The following is a 21,829-nucleotide window of genomic DNA, read 5'->3' as shown; positions in this document are numbered from 1 at the left end:
CACTGACGTCGCATGTATTAAGCTCCTTTCATTTTGACCATCCATACAATGTTTGACTATGCAAGAGGCTGATCCAAAAACCGTCACATAGAAGTTTTTTCTCATGGTAGAGATCTCATTAGCTCTGCAATTGGGGTCTGGTTTATGGCCAGTCCCATTGCTTTTATATGGACTGCTATCTCACTTTTGATTTAGGGTGGATGTTTCTTGCATGCAGTTTGTTTGTTCCAGTGTTTGTACTGGCATGTCTGGAGCAAAACACTAGTGCTGGATTTACCAGCGTGGAGGTTGCCTGTATGTAGGCGATTGGATGCTGCTTGTACGTTTTGCTTTAATACAGTGACAATTGAGGCTCTTATCATGTACATGCCTCCTACCACTTAACTGGCCACCTGCACTGAACCCTAGTGTCAAAGCAAATAGAAAGCAGAAAATCTGAGCAATGTTTTCGACACTGGCCTTTCAATGGTTTTCACACTGTAGATCGCTGCGGTTAAAAAGTCAGCCTTCTGCTCCTTCAAATTCCCTGACTGGTCCTTTCTTTCCTTGAAAGCGCACACAAGATCCCACCGGTATGTGCAGTATTCATCTCCGGCCTTGTCTACGGTTGCAGCATTTATTTATTGGTCACTGGTATTGTGCACTATACAGCAGAAATTGTATTTGGAGGCACATCATTTGTGGGCCTCCTTGCTAAGGCCCTATGCAAGCTTCACGGGGGCCACGACTGTGCTGCAAGACTGGTCTTGAACCACAAGAGTGTTCACATCAGCCCAGCCATGAAATTCCTCCACTTGCTGCCTGAAACATTAGGACTGATTTGAAGATTCTCTGCTTCACTCAAAAAAGTCCAGTCTCAGTCCAGGATATATCCCTAAACTCTTCCCTCGCTACCGGCCTGCCAGACCCCAAGGATGGCTGGCAAAAATATGTTGGCGACCCACCGACCGATTTTCATTTTTGTTTCAGATCCCTGTAGAATCGAGGCTCCTCTCTCGGGAATAAACATTCTCTCAGATCCCTGTAGAATCAAGGCTCCTCTCTCTAGAATAAACGTTCTCCCAATCTCTGTGCCCTGTCCAATCACCTACAACGCATAAAGGATTCCAGTCAGTTTATATAAGGACAGTGGATCGTCCTCCTAGCCACTTGAGGACACCTGTTTTACTCTCCGAATCTGCCATTGACGGCGTATCATGAATTACAGAAAAAACACGACAGGATGTTTTACTTTGAGGCAAGCAACAGCCCTGAATGTGCAAGAATGTAGTGCCACGTGCTGTTACTAGAGAACTGCTGGAGCCGAGCACACCACTCGATGTACAAGGTTCGGGTACTACAGGCTGTTACTAAGGTAAGTTGTGGCGCCACCATTGGATTTACCCGGTGCAGGGCCACATGCATTACAATCGGACACTTTGGAACCAGAAACAAGTATGGGTTGGACCCAGGGGCATTACCAATGTAATAAGGTTTTGTATTGCAAGCCAAAGAGTACAAGAATCATCAAGCTTGATTGTATAGTGTCACATGTATGGCTTCTGTATTGGGCCAATGCGCCGCGCGCGAGGCCGAGGAAATGGGTTTCGTCTTCCAGGGGCTACTTGTTCTACTGGTCACATGATCCTGTCTTCCGGGTCTCCGCGCATGCGCCTTCTCCCTGGATGGAGGTTCTGCAGTCTGATTGCCCACCATGGATTCGGCCATTGTTTGGGGTTCTCGGTAATCTGTCCCAACGCATCTTATTTGCTTCTGCGGCTTTTAACGAGGGTCGCATAACGACGTTTGAGTCTGAAAATAGCGTATTTATTTTTGCTAATGGAAGTCATTGGGTTTTAAACATCGCTTTCCGTACTTGGGCCACAATTCCAAAGTTTTAATTTTTTTGCTTCTCCGTTTGCCCGGAAAGTATTATTTGGTGCGTTTCTCTGGACATTGATTGCGCACGTGTTTGCCGAAACGTAATTGCTCGTTTTCTGGCCGTGAACTTCGCATTACACTGTCTTTCTATAACAATGTTTTTTATTGGTGGAGGCGTGGCATTACGTCGTCCTTATGTACACGGGCTGGGCAGAGCAAAAATCTGATCTATGCAGCATTGCAGCGTGCTAATTTATCATGCTCGTTCCCAGAGTGCTCCACGTGTATTCTAGAATGTTATTCTGGTAGAAAAATGATTAAAAGAGCCTAGTAGTATTTTTTTATTCCAGGCATATCTCCAACTTTAAAACATAAAACTAAAGTAGTTGGAATCTGTGCCATTATATGCACACTCTCAATTACCTAGGAGATTGTTGTGATGACTTGGTTAAATTACCTACTGTTCGTTAGCTTTGCGCAGTGGCAGTATCGTAGCCAATGAGGTTTAACCGAGGCGCGATTATTGCTTATTGAAAACTTTACCCAATACCCCGCCAAGACGACTTGAAATATAGTCGTTTTGGTAATTTTTGACAGTCTCCACGGAGACTGAATTATACAAGTATAAAAATAGACGATTTTTGTTGTTATGCAGGCATATTCATATCGGGATAACAGATAATATTTACAGTGCAGCACAGGTATATTGATGGATTGTGCCCTGAGATTACTATGGTATGGATGTTTGCCGAGAGGGCGTTTTGAGGCTGTGAGGAAATAGACTCTGCACGGTGGGCGTGCGCTCGCCTGGGATTTTTCAATCTTTTTTATTAAATGGGATTATGGTAGTCAGCCTCAGAAAAATCTGTGGGGCTAATTAATCCACACACCTTGTCCTATGCTCACACCACGATAACCGTATAGACCCGTGTACTCAGGTGGGGACAGCCTACTGGCACAGTCTGCCCTGTCCTATTTAGTTGGTATGTGGCAGCCAGGAGTACACTATGCCATCTCCAGCAAGGGGGGGGGACCAAGCTTCCCTCTGCCATGGCCAGCCTGATTAACTAACAAAGGCTCCATGGATCAGCCCTGCTCTTATGTTAGGCCCTGCAGCTGGTGGCAGCGATTAGCATACCAATAGAGGGCACTTCAAACGTGCCCACATGGGGCCTGGCTGCGGAGGATAACCAAGGAGACCGGAAACCCAGCAACCTTTCTTATGTAACTGTCTCAACCTGAAGCCAGCTCCCGCCCTCAATATCCATGACGGTGAACTGACATGTCTGTGCCTTTTGTTGCAGTAGACCACCCCGCTAGAAGGGACCCCATTCATAAGGTATCAGAATGTGGTTTGCAGAAGCCAGAGAGTCTGGTCTCTCTGCATCTTCAAGGCAGACCTGCAGCTTTAATCAGGAACCACAGAGAGATCCATTGACCAGAGAGACTCTGATTGATCAACAGACAGGAAGATAGGGGGTGGGGCGGACTCAGTATCACAAGGGAGTGTGGCCAGAGCTCTGTCTGTTAAGAGAAGGTTTCTGCCTTACTGGTTCTGAGACCCGCCCCTGGTTCCGGTTTCACCCCTTTCCGTTTTCCTGTTGTAAAGCACTCTGGTTATGACCTTACACACATAGAACATTGTTGGTAAGGACCCCAGGATTGGTTCAATAAGGTAGTCTTAGCCTTCACCAATCACTGTGACCCACTTGGCTTTAAAAGAGGGCTGAGCCCTCTTTTGCGAGATCTGAAGGCTTCACAAGAAGTGTGATGAATCAACTTCCGGGACACCAGTCGTCCAGGGATGAATATCGGGTTCTAAACCATCAATCAGCCCCACACTTATAGTACACCAGAAGGGATCTGAACAGATTGGAAACACAAGCAAATTATAAACCTCCTTGTCCAATTTTGGTAACGTGGATGGGACGGCAGGTTTATCTCTGCAAGGTATTAGATCGTTGGTTAGTTGCAACACAGAGAAAATACAATTATTACCCAATGATAAAAGGGTCTGTCCAGTCAAGGTTGTATAAAAGTACTTAATTATTATCACAACAGACAGTTCTAGTACACTACAAAATACAACCCACCCTGTAAAAGAATGCAGAGGACAGAGAGTTTCAAGAAGGAAAGAGGATGCACTCTGGATACTGACAGGAGGGTAGTCAGTAAAGTAATTAATAATCGCAATAGTTCAAGGATACTTGGTTTCAGCTCAGGGGCCTTCAGAGAAGGACCAGGGAGACACAACCACAATGTACCTTGTGCTTGTAGAAGTTCTTGGTGCTCGACAGTGTAGAGTTGGTTTCAGGGCACTTTGCAGCTTCTGCGACAGAGTTCAAGACTGGAAACTGACCGCAATACCATCTTGCATTATCAAAGCCATCATCCTCACAACCTTCAGAACAACTTACCATATGGACAATTTCTACGTATCCGCAGGAACTGTACCAATATTCAGGAATTTAAGACACATGCCTCACTGCTGAACAGCAAACTAATAGCCAGGGGGCACCCCAAAAAATTGCTGCACAATACTCAGAAAAGAGCAAGATATACCCCGAGGGAATCCTTACTGTCCATCAAAGAGAAAGACAACTCGGAAGAAGACAACATTACGTGTGTTACTACATTTGGCCCTAATACAACCCAATTAAAAGTTGCCATAAAGAAATTCTGGCCACTAATCCAATGTAGCCTACCAGGGGAACAACTGCCCAGAATGGCCCTTAAAAGATTGAAGAATCTGAAAGATATACTAACACATGCCAGGATCAGCAAAACGAGCACTAGATCAGCCCTATGGAATCTTAGAGAGATAGTGGGGCACCACCCTTGCTGTAGCTGCACGGCTTGTAAATTTACCCATAAAACAACATCCTTTCCCATAGGAAACAAAGACTGGCAGCTACGCCACTTCTCAAATTGTAAATCATCCAACATGATCTATGTAATTGAATGTCCATGTTGCCTAAGATATGTGGGCCAAACCTCTAGGCCAGTACACAAAAGGATCAGCGAGCATAGATCCAGAATCCGATGCAAGAATATGTCAGCGCCGTTGGTACCACACTTTGTCGAATTCCAACATGGCCCAGACAATCTGCTCTGGTGGGTTGTTGACAAAGTCCCACAAATAAACAACCCGACCAACTCTCTTAACTACAAAGAAGCCTGGTGGATTTTCAAGCTAAAATCCACTTCATTGAGACTCGATGAGCTAGAACCACCAGGCCAATTTACACGAAATTACACCTAGGTCTCACACAGTATTGTACACAACACTTGTTGCATTCCTGCTTACACAGCCCCTCGGGTTGGTTGCATCAATATTTTTTGTACCTCACTTCCTCAATATAGACAACTAAGCAATGTATTTCCTAGCCTCTTACAGGCCAGATTCACCGATACAGGCACTCAATAGTGCCACCCCTATCTATTACAGGTCACGGCCCCTCTTGGCAGTACTGCACATTACTTTATTTTCTACATGCATTCAGCCTCACCGATCCTTATTTTCGGATGTAAACATTTGACTTTATACTTACATATTATTAGCCACGCTCTGTCCTTTCAGAGCATGCACAAGGCTGTGCATTTTCCACTGCCAGACGCTCTTTTCTTGTTTGACTTCCGGCATTCTGCCGCGCTTCAATTAGACACTGACACAGTTATGCCCCGCTATCCGCGCATGCGCGAGAGAACAGTATGCCCCGCTACTCGCGCATGCGCGGGCAAACAGTATCCCTTGCACGACGCATGGGCCCATGCGTATACTTACACAGATCAGGATACTGTAGCCGCACTCCGACCAGAGCAACGCAGTGCTGCTCCCTCGCGTACCCTGCCTCAGAGACCACAGCATCCGTGATATTCTCTATCCAGCACGAATTGAACGGCGTGCCTAACTCCAAATAAGGAGGAGCCGGAAGCATAGAGCCTTTCTCTCTACTGAAGTAGACGGAGGTACTTTACTATACATCATCCCACTGGATTCATCTCCAGTCCGCTAACTCACATGATCGACAACCACCTAGATTCATGAGTACACCAATCTGATCACACCCTATCTATTTTTTTGTCTCATGGGTCTTTAGAGACAATATCCGCATGCTATGGGATGAAGTAACCACAGCAGCTTCTCCAATACGGGCCCCATATTCGCCCACCTCAATTCAACAAGCCAGAACAGCGGCCACATTGGTCGCCATTATCGTTAAGGTCAGTACCTGTTTGGAATTGTGCTTTCTAGCGAAATAGTTCTGAACTCATTTTTTTAGCCTGTGTATAGATTGCTGTGATACTCATTAGAAGTTAGTAACTCACAATGGTTTTAATTACGAGTTTCTCACAGTTCCCTCTGCTTCTTGCAGGGGTTTTAAGTGCCTTGACTCCAGAAGAAGGCTTTTTCCACATTATATGCCGACGTCCAGTAACCGAAGTGCAACCAAGCCGGTGCCCTTTGGGTCCCCTTCCCGGGGTCTGATTTAATATCCAGACGTCGACTTTTTAAGGTCACCCTGTAGCCTGGCTGAAAAATTGACTTTTGGTGCCCTTGTGAAGGTAATATCACCTAGATGAAATACAGTGAATTTATTTTCATCAATAAAAGACACTAGAACACGTTGGTATTTGGAACTTCCGCATACCATAGGCACTCAAAGTAATGCACTTGGTGTTATTTAGGAACTCCATAATCACCTGTGAAAATATCAAACACTATTGTGACTGCATTTGACATCTATATGTGTTTCAAGATTATGTGATAAATTGCAAAGGCATGACGTAATGCCTATGCTGAGTTTTGTTATGAAGATTGCATTAAGTAATGTGCCCGATGTTCTTTAGCCTAACTCGACATATCATTTGTAAAAATATGTATTAATGCACTGCATCCTGTGATTTTCAAGTTGTACGTCTCTCACATATGTTACAAAGTGCATACATTTTAAAACACGTAAAAATGGGTCAGTCATGAATAAATAAACTGAGCACCATTCTCTTGCGGGTTTTTCACTGTATTCTCTGTACACAGCAAGACAGTGTTTGCCAACTAATGATATGCTGGCAAACAGGTCCTTAAGAAATAATAAGTGCATTAGAATAAAAATGCAGAATATTAGAAACCACATAGGCAGGACCACTTTTTCTTGTTCATGGTATCTGATGGTAGGCAGGTTGGCGAGGGAGGCTGGACGGACAGCTGCAGGCTGGCCTAGACAGCGACTCAGGGTCAGGAATCTTCTCCGTGATGGTCAGCCGGTTTGAAGCACTGGTTGAGGCGTCACGGGGCGGCGTTAGCGACTGCGGCGTAACAGTCAGCGGTGAAGTTGGTTGCAGCTCGACTGGCTCGAAAATGCCTTTTAAGGCGGGCGCTGGTTGATGCTTGTCGATGCACTCCACCTAGCTTCTTCACTGGGCTTGTGTCGTCCTTTAAGGCGGATGGCCCAAAGCTGAGGAGAGTGTTTGCAGGCAACAACCATGTCCTTGGTTTGGTTCAGAGACTCTCTGGCACTTCCCACCTAGCGTTGAGGCGGTTCCAGAGTTCTTCGCAGCCTTTGAGACAGAGTTGGTGGTGGGAGGCAGCTGTGGGTACCAGGCGGCAGGCAGTTCGGCAAGCGAGGCTGGACGGGCGTCTGCAGGCTGTCCGGCGCGGCGGCTCGGGCCAAGAATAGTTGTCTCTGTGCTGGTTGGCGGACCTGGATTGCTGGTCGAGGCGTCAGACAGCTCTGGCGACTGCGGCGTGACAACAGTCAGCAGTGCAGCCAGATGTGGTTCGAGGACCTGACTGTCTCGAAATTGTCCTTAAATAGATGGACGCAGGATGATGCTTGTGTGGCACTCCTCTTAGCTTCTTCCCAGGGCTCATGTCCTTTCAAGGCAGACGACCAAAGCTCAGGACAGTGTTGTCCTTTGTTCAGAGACTCTCTGGCACTTCCCACCTAGGAAGCTTGCTTTCAGAACCTAGCAGGGCGCGCTGTGTGCTGTCTGGGTACCAGTTCTGGTGCTGCTGGGCGGGTCTTCTGAGTCCGGTATCTCCCTCTGTTCCCTGAGAGATGTTTAGTGGAGGGATCCTGCTTCCATCTTGAAACTCCTGGCCTTTTTTCACTGGCGGAAGATGTAAGGTAGACTGTACCTTCAGCTCAGGTCCAAATGACTCCTCCTCCTTGCTCCTTGGGAACTCTTCAGATGATCTGATCAGTCAGGGGCTCAGCGCTCTTTTAAAGACAAACGGGGCCCAGGGATTGGTGTAGGCCAAGCCTAACTTAAGTGAGCCAATCCTGCATCTCCACCAACAATCTTCAGTGATGCTTCAGGTCAGAACCAGGGCTCTTGGCAACAGACAGGGGAAGGATGACAACATATACTTCTAAGTCCCACCCATCTTCCTGTCTGCTGTACATCAAAGTGTCTCTCTAATTTACTTATCCCTATGCGGCGCTTGATCACAACATGGGCCCCCTTTGAAGTAGGGGGTTGCAGGCAGACCTTTGACTTTTACAATTCACATACTTCTCTGCAAGGAGTGGTTCCAGACAGGACATTCACTGCCCTTTCATACCAAGGAAGTGTGTTAGTACCATGTTGACATATTGCATTCCAAAGAGTGTTGACATCTGGTCTCCATTGTCACTTTCTTCACCCAGGCCTTCCCTGAGGCCTGCTAATTAATATTCTTCAGTATTCGCCGCCACCAGCAAGGTTTGATAATGGAGATGCAAATCCATGGGGCCTTCAAATTCTAATCCGGCTGCCCATGTCCAAAGGCTTTTGATGTACCCACGGCTGTCAGCTACACATTACTGGGGAGGGCAGCGCTGGTAAGCTGCATTCTCCCAGGGTACATGACTATTTTTCTGCTGTGCAGAGAGTGTGGAAAATGTGCGTGGGAATGGCCCCATGATTCATTTTTTTAAACAAGCAAAAGAGCAGCCCAGGCAAGCGCACTCTTCCCGTGTGGATGGTTGAATTCCTCACAGCTTCCCTCTTGGAAATCCTGGACTTCCTTCACTGGCAGAGGCTGTAAAGCAGAGACTGTACCTTCGGCCAGGGTCGAAATGAGTCCTTCTTACTCCTTTCAAAGTCGTCGGATTATCTGCTAAGTGAGGGGCTTAGCCCGCTTTGAAAGCTAAATGGGCCCCAGTGATTGGTGCAGGCTAAGCCTACCCTAATAAACCAATCCTGGGTCCCCACCAGCAATCTTCTCTTATGCGTGGGGTCATAACCAGACAGCTTTGCAACAGGAATGGTAAGGAGTGACAACATGTACTACTAAGTCCCAAACATCTTCCTGTCTGTTGTGGATCAAAGTGTCTCTCTGGTTTATTGAGCTCTCTGTGACTCTTGATCAAAGCGCAGGTCTCCCTTGAGGTTTGTGGCGAGAACAGACTGTCTCCCTCAAATTACATACTTCTTCCCTCTGAAAGGAGGTTCCCTGCAGTAAACAGTTGTCCCAAACATGCCATTTAGTGCCCTTCATACAGAGGGGTGGGCGCTAGCTTAAAGTTGACACATTGCATATCAAAGAGGTGTTAGTGTCCTGCCTCCTTCTCTGTGCTCAGGCCTATCACAGGCCTGTTTTAAGTAACTCATCAGTATGCGCCGCCACCAGCAGAACTTGGACAATAGACAGGGCAGATCCATGGGGCCTTTGATATTAGGCTGGCCATGGCTGGAGGAAGGTGTTGCCTTCCACCTTACTGAGATGCTTTGATGTACTTGCGGCTGTCACGTTCCAGCTAAATCTGACATGGAGGCCTGTGCCTGTAGGCTGTGTCCCTCCAAAGTACACTTGACCATGTGTTTTGTTGTGCAGTGAGCAGAGAAAAATGTGTGCGGATTAGCCCCACACATTTTCTGAGGTTATCTCCCATCATTCATTTTAATTACGAAACTTAAAAAAAGCCCAGGTGAGCTCACATCCTCCGTGCGGATGGTCGAATTCCTCACAGTCAGAAATGCGAGTCGTACACAAAGGTACAGCTTTCTCAATGTTAGCCATTTATTAAATGAAAAGGGGTCATATCTTTCCCTATCCTAACGAGGATGCCCCTACCTAGTAAACTAAAGAAAAATGACCTTGTGTCCAAAATTCTCTTACGCTCACACTAATACAAACACAAGCATACAAGGAATATTTGGTTGTCTTCAGCTTGGCAAAACAGTGTAAAAGTTCAAACTCAGAAAGTACTCCTTGTGACCAGGTTTGTACTCCCTTTCCCTGGATCGATTCAGTAATACCCTTGGAAAAGTTCTGATTCAATGACGTTCTGTTCATTTCAACTCAAAATGTCTCTGCCCTCCACTGCGTCCTTCCACTTGGTAAAGTAAATGTCTCTTTCACAAACACTTGCTCAAAATCAAAATACTCCACAATATCCTTCTTGGTAAGGCCAATGCCTTTTTCGCAAAACAAAAGTTCATAAAACAATGGAATACTTTGTCTGGATAGCCCCACAACTACCTCTGGTAATGCAACAGTTTGTCAGAATTATAATAGAGTTAATAGGTTCTTTCCACCACACCTTTTTGCCATAATTACACTGCTTCAAAATATTTTATTTCCTGGTCAACTCGCCTGCCAGGACTAACTACTATGATCCCTTTTCTTGTGTTCTCGTCTGTCAGAAAGAAAACTCCTACAAATGAAGTTGGTCTTGGTGGCAATATATGTTCCAGGATTCGCCACACCAGTGTCCTATGTGAGGATGGCTGAAAAGTGGCTGCCGCTTTTTATAGTCTCTTGATTCTTTGCAATGTGGGTTACAGGTTTTCCCCCAAGTGGTGTCCCATAGAAGGGGAATTCAGCCCAAGTTGTCTCTTGATTTTATTTGTTTGATATTCAAAGATATTCTTTGATGTAAAATGCCCTGCCCAGCGCGCCCCGGATTCACTGTTGGTGTTTGGCGTCTCTGCTTCCTTGGTTGCTGTTGCGGCGGACCTCTTGCTTCCTGCTGCTCTGCTGCCAGCCCCTGTGTTATTTCAGCGGACTGCACGGCTCTTCTCCGGGGCTCTGCCAGCTCAGTTGGTCTTCCACGTCCTCTCGTTTATCGAAGCGCCACACGTTGGGATAGAAGCACGTCTCCCATTCAGCTGGTCTTCTCTTCCCGATGCAGCTTCCCGCTGTGCGTACTCTGCAATGTTGCACGCCTTTCTCTCGCTTCGGCATAAGCTGGCGGTCCTCCTTCTACTTTTGCGGCAAATCTAGCATTCCGGGCTGCCTCTGCCTCAGCTACTCCTCCCACGTCTTTCTCCTTCAGCTTCAACTCATTCCTGAGTTTAAATGTCCTGCTCAGGTGTGGTACTCTATAATGACTAGACCGCACATTCTGATTTGTAGCACTTTTGATCCTAACTCTGGGCCCTTCTACCTTGTCCCAGTATCATAGAGATTATGGGCCTTGAAGTCCATAATGGATTGCATAGTAGTTGCATTGGCTTGCTCTATTTTACAATATGCCATCAGTGATTCAGGAAGAATCAGGGAATCATTTCAAGAGGTCACCAATTCCCCCTGCTACGAGTCCCCTCTCATGTGATCCTCCCACATAAAACTGCCCCCAGGGTTAGGATCAGGTAGCGGCTGCCATCCCCTGGTCACATGAGAGGTGGCCTATAACCTGGTTTGTGATGGTCTCACTAAAATCATCACAACATGCAGAGGAATACATGTCAAGTTGCAAGATACTAGCCAGCCATAAAAGTAATTTGCCACCTCTATTCTACTTCTACACACAGCACATCATGTCTTACTACCCAAAGCCCCATTATCCCTAGCTAGTGGCGAGTGCACATTTTGCACTGAGATTACATGATATTAAGTTGCACCTCCATGTAACCTTTGTTATCCATGAACCAAGTTAAGAAACCAGAAGTTATTTTGTAGTGCTCATTGCATCTTGATGGCGCTTTTATGACTGATACAAGTCCTTTTGATGAGATGTAAGGGTGATACCTGTGTGTTTGATGTTTATTTTGGTAAAGGTTGCATAATGTATCAAAATGCTTTAATTTTAGTTGCTGCCACTTCCCTTCACGAGGAATTTATGGTCCCAAAAATACTTTAAATCATTCAGGAAATAATGCTAGTATAACCTGGACCCCCTACTCGCCAACTACTTGTCCAGAAATGAAAGTGAACCACAAGCTCCGGCACTTTTGAATTGCAATAGGGATTTGCATTGTTTGTTAATTTCAATGACCCCAAACTTCTCTGGATCTAGTGCCATATTTTCACTGAAAACTCTTAAGTGAATTGACCAAACCATGAATCCAAGCAAATACCTTCTATATTCTCAGTAGGACACCTCATTCCTTGCTGGTATACACAAGTGTTGCGTGGCATGAAATCTGATTCCAAGGTCTTCCATGTTAACCCCAGAAGTAAATGCTTTAATCCAATTTTTGAGCCAATTACTTTGTTCGTCTATCTGCTTGCTTATGCGCGTGCTTCGCTTCCTTCGAGTTAGCCACAGTAATTAACCCTCTGCTATTCGGCCGTAATATCACAATTTGTCAGTTTGTGGAAGTCTGGTATTTGGGTTTTCAATCATGGTCCATGAAGCTTTTCAATTATTCAATTTCTGTAGCTTCCGTCGTCGCAGTAACTGTGATCAGGCCAGCAAGCCTCTGTTCATTGACATGGATCACAGAAGTTCTTTTGTATGACAGACACTGGCTAGTCGATTCATACAGGTAATGAGCATCCAAGACACCATTCTTGAGACCCCAGACCGCGGTCTGTCGATATCGGATCACTGCACCAACTAGGATTTAAAAAAAGGCTGAAGGCCTACCAGAGAAAGCTGTGTGGACACTGACGTCGCATGTATTGAGCTCCTTTCATTTTGATCATCCATACAATATTTGACTATGCAAGAGGCTGATCCAAAAACCGTCACATAGAAGTTTTTTCTCATGGTAGAGATCTCATTAGCTCTGCAATTGGGGTCTGGTTTATGGCCAGTCCCATTGCTTTTATATGGACTGCTATCTCACTTTTGATTTAGGGTGGATGTTTCTTGCATGCAGTTTGTTTGTTCCAGTGTTTGTACTGGCATGTCTGGAGCAAAACACTAGTGCTGGATTTACCAGCGTGGAGGTTGCCTGTATGTAGGCGATTGGATGCTGCTTGTACGTTTTGCTTTAATACAGTGACAATTGAGGCTCTTATCATGTACATGCCTCCTACCACTTAACTGGCCACCTGCACTGAACCCTAGTGTCAAAGCAAATAGAAAGCAGAAAATCTGAGCAATGTTTTCGACACTGGCCTTTCAATGGTTTTCACACTGTAGATCGCTGCGGTTAAAAAGTCAGCCTTCTGCTCCTTCAAATTCCCTGACTGGTCCTTTCTTTCCTTGAAAGCGCACACAAGATCACACCGGTATGTGCAGTATTCATCTCCGGCCTTGTCTACGGTTGCAGCATTTATTTATTGGTTACTGGTATTGTGCACTATACAGCAGAAATTGTGTTTGGAGGCACATCATTTGTGGGCCTCCTTGCTAAGGCCCTATGCAAGCTTCACGGGGGCCACAACTGTGCTGCAAGACTGGTCTTGAACCACAAGAGTGTTCACATCAGCCCAGCCATGAAATTCCTCCACTTGCTGCCTGAAACATTAGGACTGATTTGAAGATTCTCTGCTTCACTCAAAAAAGTCCAGTCTCAGTCCAGGATATATCCCTAAACTCTTCCCTCGCTACCGGCCTGCCAGACCCCAAGGATGGCTGGCAAAAATATGTTGGCGACCCACCGACCGATTTTCATTTTTGTTTCAGATCCCTGTAGAATCGAGGCTCCTCTCTCGGGAATAAACATTCTCTCAGATCCCTGTAGAATCAAGGCTCCTCTCTCTAGAATAAACGTTCTCCCAATCTCTGTGCCCTGTCCAATCACCTATAACGCATAAAGGATTCCAGTCAGTTTATATAAGGACAGTGGATCGTCCTCCTAGCCACTTGAGGACACCTGTTTTACTCTCCGAATCTGCCATTGACGGCGTATCATGAATTACAGAAAAAACACGACAGGATGTTTTACTTTGAGGCAAGCAACAGCCCTGAATGTGCAAGAACGTAGTGCCACGTGCTGTTACTAGAGGACTGCTGGAGCCGAGCACACCACTCGATGTACAAGGTTCGGGTACTACAGGCTGTTACTAAGGTCAGTTGTGGCGCCACCATTCGATTTACCCGGTGCAGGGCCACATGCATTACAAGCGGACACTTTGGAACCAGAAACACGTATGGGTTGGACACAGGGGCATTACTAATGTAATAATGTTTTGCATTGCAAGCCAAAGAGTACAAGAATCATCAAGCTTGATTGTGTACTGTATGCATGTGGCACATGAGTATGGCTTCTGTATTGGGCCAATGCGCCGCGCGCGCGCCGAGGAAGTGGGTTTCGTCTTCCAGGGGCTACTTGTTCTACTGGTCACATGATCCTGCCTTCCGGGTCTCCGCGCATGCGCCTTCTCCCTGGATGGAGGTTCTGCAGTCCGATTGCCCACCATGGATTCGGCCATTGTTTGGGGTTCTCGGTAATCTGTCCCAACGCATCTTATTTGCTTCTGCGGCTTTTAACGAGGGTCGCATAACGACGTTTGAGTCTGAAAATAGCGTATTTATTTTTGCTAATGGAAGTCATTGGGTTTTAAACATCGCTTTCCGTACTTGGGCCACAATTCCAAAGTTTTAATTTTTTTGCTTCTCCGTTTGCCCGGAAAGTATTATTTGGTGCGTTTCTCTGGACATTGATTGCGCACGTGTTTGCCGAAACGTAATTGCTCGTTTTCTGGCCGTGAACTTCGCATTACACTGTCTTTCTATAACAATGTTTTTTATTGGTGGAGGCGTGGCATTACGTCGTCCTTATGTACACGGGCTGGGCAGAGCAAAAATCTGATCTATGCAGCATTGCAGCGTGCTAATTTATCATGCTCGTTCCCAGAGTGCTCCACGCGTATTCTAGAATGTTATTCTTGTAGAAAAATGATTAAAAGAGCCTAGTAGTATTTTTTTTTTTCCAGGCATATCTCCAACTTTAAAACATAAAACTAAAGTAGTTGGAATCTGTGCCATTAAATGCACACTCTCAATGACCTAGGAGATTGTTGTGATGACTTGGTTAAATTACCTACTGTTAGTTAGCTTTGCGCAGTGGCAGTATCGTAGCCAATGAGGTTTAACCGAGGCGCGATTATTGCTTATTGAAAACTTTACCCAATACCCCGCCAAGACGACTTGAAATATAGTCGTTTTGGTAATTTTTGACAGTCTCCACGGAGACTGAATTAAACAAGTATAAAAATAGACGATTTTTGTTGTTATGCGGGCATATTCATATCGGGATAACAGATAGTATTTACAGTGCAGCACAGGTATATTGATGAATTGTGCCCTGAGATTACTATGGTATGGATGTTTGCCGAGAGGGCGTTTTGAGGCTGTGAGGAAATAGACTCTGCACGGTGGGCGTGCGCTCGCCTGGGATTTTTCAATCTTTTTTATTAAATGGGATTATGGTAGTCAGCCTCAGAAAAATGTGTGGGGCTAATTAATCCACACACCTTGTCCTATGCTCACACCACGATAACCGTATAGACCCGTGTACTCAGGTGGGGACAGCCTACTGGCACAGTCTGCCCTGTCCTATTTAGTTGGTATGTGGCAGCCAGGAGTACACTATGCCATCTCCAGCAAGGGGGAGGACCAAGCTTCCCTCTGCCATGGCCAGCCTGATTAACTAACAAAGGCTCCATGGATCAGCCCTGCTCTTATGTTAGGCCCTGCAGCTGGTGGCAGCGATTAGCATACCAATAGAGGGCACTTCAAACGTGCCCACATGGGGCCTGGCTGCAGAGGATAACCAAGGAGACCGGAAACCCAGCAACCTTTCTTATGTAACTGTCTCAACCTGAAGCCAGCTCCCGCCCTCAATATCCATGACGGTGAACTGACATGTCTGTGCCTTTTGTTGCAGTAGACCACCCCGCTAAAAGGGACCCCATTCATAAGGTATCAGAATGTGGTTTGCAGAAGCCAGAGAGTCTGGTCTCTGCATCTTCAAGGCAGACCTGCAGCTTTAATCAGGAACCACAGAGAGATCCATTGACCAGAGAGACTCTGATTGATCAACAGACAGGAAGATAGGGGGTGGGGCGGACTCAGTATCACAAGGGAGTGTGGCCAGAGCTCTGTCTGTTAAGAGAAGGTTTCTGCCTTACTGGTTCTGAGACCCGCCCCTGGTTCCGGTTTCACCCCTTTCCCTTTTCCTGTTGTAAAGCACTCTGGTTATGACCTTACACACATAGAACATTGTTGGTAAGGACCCCAGGATTGGTTCAATAAGGTAGTCTTAGCCTTCACCAATCACTGTGACCCACTTGGCTTTAAAAGAGGGCTGAGCCCTCTTTTGCGAGATCTGAAGGCTTCACAAGAAGTGTGATGAATCAACTTCCGGGACACCAGTCGTCCAGGGATGAATATCGGGTTCTAAACCATCAATCAGCCCCACACCTATAGTACACCAGAAGGGATCTGAACAGATTGGAAACACAAGCAAATTATAAACCACCTTGTCCAATTTTGGTAACGTGGATGGGACGGCAGGTTTATCTCTGCAAGGTCGTAGATCGTTGGTTAGTTGCAACACAGAGAAAATACAATTATTACCCAATGATAAAAGGGTCTGTCCAGTCAAGGTTGTATAAAAGTACTTAATTATTATCACAACAGACAGTTCTAGTACACTACAAAATACAACCCACCCTGTAAAAGAATGCAGAGGACAGAGAGTTTCAAGAAGGAAAGAGGATGCACTCTGGATACTGACAGGAGGGTAGTCAGTAAAGTAATTAATAATCGCAATAGTTCAAGGATACTTGGTTTCAGCTCAGGGGCCTTCAGAGAAGGACCAGGGAGACACAACCACAATGTACCTTGTGCTTGTAGAAGTTCTTGGTGCTCGACAGTGTAGAGTTGGTTTCAGGGCACTTTGCAGCTTCTGCGACAGAGTTCAAGACTGGAAACTGACCGCAATACCATCTTGCATTACCAAAGCCATCATCCTCACAACCTTCAGAACAACTTACCATATGGACAATTTCTACGTATCCACAGGAACTGTACCAATATGCAGGAATTTAAGACACATGCCTCGCTGCTGAACAGCAAACTAATAGCCAGGGGGCACCCCAAAAAATTGCTGTACAATACTCAGAAAAGAGCAAGATATACCCCGAGGGAATCCTTACTGTCCATCAAAGAGAAAGACAACTCGGAAGAAGACAACATTACGTGTGTTACTACATTTGGCCCTAATACAACCCAATTAAAAGTTGCCATAAAGAAATTCTGGCCACTAATCCAATGTAGCCTACCAGGGGAACAACTGCCCAGAATGGCCCTTAAAAGATCGAAGAATCTGAAAGATATACTAACACATGCCAGGATCAGCAAAACGAGCACTAGAGCAGCCCTATGGAATCTTAGAGAGATAGTGGGGCACCATCCTTGCTGTAGCTGCACGGCTTGTAAATTTACCCATAAAACAACATCCTTTCCCATAGGAAACAAAGACTGGCAGCTACGCCACTTCTCAAATTGTAAATCATCCAACATGATCTATGTAATTGAATGTCCATGTGGCCTAAGATATGTGGGCCAAACCTCTAGGCCAGTACACAAAAGGATCAGCGAGCATAGATCCAGAATCCGATGCAAGAATATGTCAGCGCCGTTGGTACCACACTTTGTCGAATTCCAACATGGCCCAGACAATCTGCTCTGGTGGGTTGTTGACAAAGTCCCACAAATAAACAACCCGACCAACTCTCTTAACTACAAAGAAGCCTGGTGGATTTTCAAGCTAAAATCCACTTCATTGAGACTCGATGAGCTAGAACCACCAGGCCAATTTACACGAAATTACACCTAGGTCTCACACAGTATTGTACACAACACTTGTTGCATTCCTGCTTACACAGCCCCTCGGGTTGGTTGCATCAATATTTTTTGTACCTCACTTCCTCAATATAGACAACTAAGCAATGTATTTCCTAGCCTCTTACAGGCCAGATTCACCGATACAGGCACTCAATAGTGCCACCCCTATCTATTACAGGTCACGGCCCCTCTTGGCAGTACTGCACATTACTTTATTTTCTACATGCATTCAGCCTCACCGATCCTTATTTTCGGATGTAAACATTTGACTTTATACTTACATATTATTAGCCACGCTCTGTCCTTTCAGAGCATGCACAAGGCTGTGCATTTTCCACTGCCAGACGCTCTTTTCTTGTTTGACTTCCGGCATTCTGCCGCGCTTCAATTAGACACTGACACAGTTATGCCCCGCTAACCGCGCATGCGCGAGAGAACAGTATGCCCCGCTACTCGCGCATGCGCGGGCAAACAGTATCCCTTGCACGACGCATGCGCCCATGCGTATACTTACACAGATCAGGATACTGTAGCCGCACTCCGACCAGAGCAACGCAGTGCTGCTCCCTCGCGTACCCTGCCTCAGAGACCACAGCATCCGTGATATTCTCTATCCAGCACGAATTGAACGGCGTGCCTAACTCCAAATAAGGAGGAACCGGAAGCATAGAGCCTTTCTCTCTACTGAAGTAGACGGAGGTACTTTACTATACATCATCCCACTGGGTTCATCTCCAGTCCGCTAACTCACATGATCGACAACCACCTAGATTCATGAGTACACCAATCTGATCACACCCTATCTATTTTTTTTGTCTCATGGGTCTTTAGAGACAATATCCGCATGCTATGGGATGAAGTAACCACAGCAGCTTCTCCAATACGGGCCCCATATTCGCCCACCTCAATTCAACAAGCCAGAACAGCGGCCACTTTGGTCGCCATTATCGTTAAGGTCAGTACCTGTTTGGAATTGTGCTTTCTAGCGAAATAGTTCTGAACTCATTTTTTTAGCCTGTGTATAGATTGCTGTGATACTCATTAGAAGTTAGTAACTCACAATGGTTTTAATTACGAGTTTCTCACAGTTCCCTCTGCTTCTTGCAGGGGTTTTAAGTGCCTTGACTCCAGAAGAAGGCTTTTTCTACGTTATATGCCGATGTCCAGTAACCGAAGTGCAACCAAGCCGGTGCCCTTTGGGTCCCCTTCCCCCTTCCCGGGGTCTGATTTAATATCCGGACGTCGACTTTTTAAGGTCACCCTGTAGCCTGGCTGAAAAATTGACTTTTGGTGCCCTTGTGAAGGTAATATCACCTAGATGAAATACAGTGAATTTATTTTCATCAATAAAAGACACTAGAACACGTTGGTATTTGGAACTTCCGCATACCAAAGCCACTCAAAGTAATGCACTTGGTGTTATTTAGGAACTCCATAATCACCTGTGAAAATATCAAACACTATTGTGACTGCATTTGACATCTATATGTGTTTCAAGATTATGTGATAAATTGCAAAGGCATGACGTAATGCCTATGCTGAGTTTTGTTATGAAGATTGCATTAAGTAATGTGCCCGATGTTCTTTAGCCTAACTCGACATATCATTTGTAAAAATATGTATTAATGCACTGCATCCTGTGATTTTCAAGTTGTACGTCTCTCACATATGTTACAAAGTGCATATATTTTAAAACACGTAAAAATGGGTCAGTCATGAATAAATAAACTGAGCACCATTCTCTTGCGGGTTTTTCACTGTATTCTCTGTACACAGCAAGACAGTGTTTGCCAACTAATGATATGCTGGCAAACAGGTCCTTAAGAAATAATAAGTGCATTAGAATAAAAATGCAGAATATTAGAAACCACATAGGCAGGACCCCTTTTTCTTGTTCATGGTATCTGATGGTAGGCAGGTTGGCGAGGGAGGCTGGACGAACAGCTGCAGGCTGGCCTAGACAGCGACTCAGGGTCAGGAATCTTCTCGGTGATGGTCAGCCGGTCTGAAGCACTGGTTGAGGCGTCACGGGGCGGCGTTAGCGACTGCGGCGTAACAGTCAGCGGTGAAGTTGGTTGCAGCTCGACTGGCTCGAAAATGCCTTTTAAGGCGGGCGCTGGTTGATGCTTGTCGATGCACTCCACCTAGCTTCTTCACTGGGCTTGTGTCGTCCTTTAAGGCGGATGGCCCAAAGCTGAGGAGAGTGTTTGCAGGCAACAACCATGTCCTTGGTTTGGTTCAGAGACTCTCTGGCACTTCCCACCTAGGAAGCTTCCTGCAGAGCCAAGCAGGGCAGGCTGTGTGCTGGTTGGGTACTGGTTCTGGAGCTGCTGGGGGGTCCTTTGGATTCAGTATCTCCCTCTGTTCCCTTGGAGATGTTTAGGGGAGGGATCTTGCTTCCCTCTTGGGAAATCCTGGCCTTCCTTCTCTGGCGGAAGCTTTAAGGTAGGATGTACCTTCAGCCAGGCAAGTGTAAAAATAAAAAAGTGTTAGGTTTATCCTGGAGACTCTGGGTTTTTACGCTCGTCTTTGGGTCTCCGCGGAAGAGTGTGGAGTCTGAGATTTCTGGCCCCTTCAGTAACTCTGCCTACACCTTGATGTGATTGGCTACAAACAAACCAATGTTAACCAATCCCGTCGAGGCATGGTCAGATGAGCGTAAATATCGCTCAGATTGGCATCATTTTTGTAGATTGATTTTATTTTTATTTTTTTTAATGTGGGAATCTCAGGGGAAAGGGGCGGGGTGTCTGATGTGTCATCCTCTGGGTTTTTCTTTAGAAAATGTAGGCAGGTCGGCACAGGGGGCGCTGCGCTAGAGCCAAACATTAGCACCACGCATCCCAGGGTGCAGTACCACCAACTGTCACTAATCGTCTCCCTGGGGCCCGCACGAGACTGGATGTACCAAGATGAAGTGCTGCAATATCACGGATTTAGCACCATTTATCGATTCATTGAAAAACAAAAACTTTTATTGCCATGACTATTACTTTGACATTTCTGTAGGGAAGGCTAAAACGTAACTATTGCTTTCCGCAGCCTCCGTGTATACTCCTTAATTCTCGAACTCAAACCAGATTTTTAGAGGCTTTCATAATAGTTGTTGGACTTTTTATTTAACTCGGTATTCTAAAGTACATTTACAAAAACTCTCCTCAGAACATTGACCAGCCTCTTCACAGATAACTTTGCAGTAACATATGCTTCTTCCGGCCGACCCCTTGTGCCACCTGAACTGCTTCTCTGGTGTGTTCAGACCAGTGGCCTGACCCTGCTTCTACAAGCAAGGCCTCTGCTATATCTCCGGGGGTGAAGCTGACAAAATGATGAAAAGGCCTCGTTTCATTTACGGGAATTGCTAGCTACAAACGTTTGTTGGATTATGAATATATATATATATATATATATATATATATATATATATATATATATATATATATATATATTTATCTATTTGTAAAAATTTAAATGATTGTCTTGCCTAAATATATGCCAGCCTGGAATGAGGAGTACATTTTGAACTCCCTAAAAACCCTTTTACTCCTAAATTCCTAAAATGGGGAGTGCAACGCTTACGACTCAAATTCATTTTTGGAGCCCCAATTACAATGTATTGATAAGGGAATCAGTCCATTTGTCATTCTCTCTTTTCCATCATGTGAGGAGGAATTGTCCTCCCAGTGCCACCGAAAAAATACTCTTTTCAAGCTTATTCCCCCCAAAAAGACAATGCCTGGATTTTGTCATGTCAGCTGTTTTTTCCACATCTCATCAGTACAGACGTCAGATTGTGGTTTGTGTGTTTGGCCTATGTATTGCAATACGCACCCGTGCTAGAAATTCAAGTCACGTGATTTGTTCTGTATCCAAGTCCAGCATCATGAGTTTTTGAGCAGTGTAGTAAATATCCCAGTGGGGCAAATAGGATACTTACTGGCCAAATATAAATGGCAACTGAAACCCAGTAATAGTCTCCAGATGCAAGCGGAGTCCACTGGGACATTATCAGT

General features: G+C 45.6%; 1 protein-coding gene, 1 long non-coding RNA gene and 2 other non-coding genes across 4 annotated transcripts in view; all 4 read left to right on the top strand.

The window, feature by feature from the left end:
- LOC138492526 (uncharacterized) overlaps positions 1-21,829 on the top strand; it is a 625,416-nt gene that overhangs the window by 265,153 nt on the left and 338,434 nt on the right. The gene's annotated exons all lie outside the window — the stretch shown is intronic.
- On the top strand, positions 1,654-6,590 carry LOC138492528 (uncharacterized). Its single transcript, XR_011276217.1, has 3 exons — positions 1,654-1,722; positions 5,961-6,084; positions 6,237-6,590. It is a non-coding gene; the product is annotated as an uncharacterized lncRNA (long non-coding RNA).
- Positions 2,330-2,469, top strand: LOC138496254 (U4 spliceosomal RNA). The gene has a single exon (XR_011277783.1). It is a non-coding gene; the product is annotated as a U4 spliceosomal RNA (small nuclear RNA).
- Positions 15,019-15,158, top strand: LOC138496253 (U4 spliceosomal RNA). Its single transcript, XR_011277782.1, has one exon. It is a non-coding gene; the product is annotated as a U4 spliceosomal RNA (small nuclear RNA).

The sequence above is a fragment of the Ambystoma mexicanum genome, chromosome 10 (assembly GCF_040938575.1).
Source record: "Ambystoma mexicanum isolate Mex_15411 chromosome 10, UKY_AmexF1_1, whole genome shotgun sequence".
NCBI lineage: Eukaryota > Metazoa > Chordata > Amphibia > Caudata > Ambystomatidae > Ambystoma > Ambystoma mexicanum.
Note: the sequence above shows the minus strand (reverse complement) of the source record. Positions and strands in the feature narration are given on the sequence as shown.